Below are 2,975 nucleotides of genomic sequence, written 5' to 3'. Positions count from 1 at the left end.
ATATTCCCAGTAGTGGAATTGCTGGGTCAAATGGTATCTCTATTTGCAACTTTTTGAGAAAGCGCCACATCGCTTTCCACAGTGGTTGCACCATTTTATACTCCCACCAACTGTGAATAAGGGTTCCAGTTTCTCCACCACCTCGCCAGCATTTGATGCTTGAAAATTTTTATTTTCTCCTGGTTTACTTACAGAGTTCACGTTACATTGTCTTTCACATCGGAACAATCCCATTTCCATTCCCAATCCCTCCCTCCACTCATTATATGGCGAGATCTCTGATTAACACCCTCCCAAACCCCATCCCTTCACCTATATTTTTTTTTCCTTTATTATTTTAGTAAAATTGCTGTTCTTTGTATTTTTCCCCCAGTGTGCAGATGACTTTGGATTATTATTATTTTTTACTACTAGTTTATTTACAAAAAGCAAAAGCATGGATTTTGAGAACAGATTCTTCCAATTCCCTTCCACCGGCTCCCATCAAATTGTCCAATTCCCTGATTCCTCCCCCTTCTCCAGGCACCAATGACCTTTCTCATGTCTGATTGCCTGCCTCACGCTTGCCTGGGGAGAAGCCACTCACAGGTCACTCTTTGCCCATGTCCACTCTGTGTCGTTCTCATCATATTGGTTTCTTTTCAGATCTCAGGTGTGCAGGAGGGACAGCAGTTTCACCAGGGCCTCCGGACGTCGTGAAAGGACTCTCTTGCACCCCCAGAAAGCTCACAGCAGAGCTCACGGCAGCAGAACTTCCTTCTCCGCTTCCACTTGGTGTGGACACACCCCTTCAGTCCCTTGAAAGTGGACAAGAGAACAATGGTAAGTTGGGGGGAGAATGACGTTTCCTGCAGACGTGAGTGAGTCCAGGTGAGACCGGCTCTGAAAAGATGGTCACTTATCAACGGGAAAGGGTCCAGTTAAAACCTTCACCCACAGTTTCATCCTGCAAGACATTGTAAGAGAGTCGTTTTTACTTCAAACTGCAGAAAAGAAAGGGCGATGTTGGGGACAGACAAGTCCACAGCACGTCTTGTCTCCAAAGATGAGTCCAGCATCCTGGTTTTCTCTCCGTATGATGTTTTTTAAGTCTCTCTGTGTGTCTGTCTCCAGGCCTCCCAGGTGCGGGCAGGTAGCCTTTGCTGTCAGTTGTACATTTATTTTTCTATTTGGAGGCAGGACTCAGTCTCACAGGGACAGACAGGGTGACACGAAACCACAGGACAGCAGTGGACTCTTGTCCTTGACCATCAAGAAACACAAGACGTCGGGAGATCTGAAGACAGTGGACTGGACATACACAGAGAGAGAGAGAGAGAGAGAAAGAGAGAGAGAGAGAGGACATCCTTGAGTGGGGACCTTGGGGAGCCCTAAAGTGCATAGTAAGAAACTCTGGGCCTATTTGTACCTGTCATCTTCTGAATGGGCTAAAAACACTGGATTCTTTCATTTTTTTCCTTCTTTTTTTTTTTTTTTTTAAATCTTTTTCATCCTTAGAAAGTTTTGCAAATTGACTCTTTTGGAGAGAAAAAGAATCAGCTTTTTGGGGAACCTTTCAGAAAAGGCTCTGTGAAGGGTTGGTCCACATGGACCCTTTGCCCTAGTCTCTGAGTCAGTCTGTGTCATCCAGGGTCTTCCTCTCCCGCCCTGTCCCTCCACCCTTCCGAGCATGATGTCCCTCTGCAAAGACCAGTCCCTCCCGGCCACGAGCCTACGACGTGTGAGACGGAGCTTCAAAATCCTAGCCTCCGAGGAGACACTTGGTTTTCAGACCTGATTGTTTTCTTGGGGGAGTGCATTGTTCAAGACTCTTGTCCGTGGCTTGGATCAGGCGCACCTTAGTCTCTAGTCTGACATCGTTGCTCTCCAGCAGTCTGGAGAGGTCGCCGACGGCACGTTTTCTCTGTGCAATTCCTCTTTTCATTGCCCAGAGTGTTGACTGTGGAGCTGAGCAAACTAAAGCTGTGAACAATCTCAGTGTCTTGTCCATCTGTCCATAGACACACACACACACACACACACGGGCTGAGAATCTCTGTCATCTTGATGTTGAGCTTCAATCCGTCTTGAAGACTTTATAGTCCTTCTTTCTTCACCATGCTCGTAATCCACTTCCCATTCTTGGATATAAAAATGTAGTCATTCCAAGAGAATTCTGGTGGCCTAGTGGCCAGAAGCTGCCCTGCAATCCCCAAGGCACGCAGTTCAAATCCAGCAGATGCTTGGCTGGAGAAGGAAGGACCATGTCCTTGTCCTGTGCCTGTCGGATCCCGTTCGACGGAACACAACCAGAAAAGGAGAAAAGAGAAGTAGTTGTTCCTAGAACTCTATTAAAGAATTGCAAATAAACACACAGACCTTTCTGAATAATTTGGCTTGGGCACTAGAGATTGAATAGAATTCACATGTTCTCTCTGTGAATTTTCAGAAGAATGGATGTAAAAATAGCATCAGTCGAACCCTTGCTCATGTCAAGAAATAAAATGTGAAACGTCTGGTAGCTATTGTGACCTGTCAAGGCTGCCAAATGCTCAAGAAATTAGTCCCCGTGTGACTTGACTAACAGAGATCAATTTTTGTCTAATTTGTAAGCAAATTAGAACTCATCAGCCGTAGCTTCATAGGCTCAGCGTTCTATGTGGAAGATTCTTCACCCTGATGCATAGACCATGACCCTTAGTCCCAAATCATGACGTTTGATCAAAAAAGGACAATAGGACTCTTGGGAAGTTTTTCCATGTATGACAGAAAGTGCCGTATCAGTTCTGAGAAAATGACCAAAGTAATTAAGATTAGAGATAGATTGAATACATTAAAAATAATGATGAAACAATCAATTTCATTCTATGCTTAATATAATTTAATTCTATAATTAGTATTATTTAGTGAATTACTTTTTAATGATGACTATAAGAGTAAAGATACATTAAATATATTCAATATCAGCATTATCAATATTTTAATTACAGTTTCTA

The sequence above is a fragment of the Elephantulus edwardii genome, unplaced genomic scaffold, assembly GCF_000299155.1.
Source record: "Elephantulus edwardii isolate Elephantulus edwardi_28Jun2011 unplaced genomic scaffold, EleEdw1.0 scaffold00631, whole genome shotgun sequence".
Taxonomy (NCBI): domain Eukaryota; kingdom Metazoa; phylum Chordata; class Mammalia; order Macroscelidea; family Macroscelididae; genus Elephantulus; species Elephantulus edwardii.
This window is presented reverse-complemented; position numbering follows the sequence as displayed.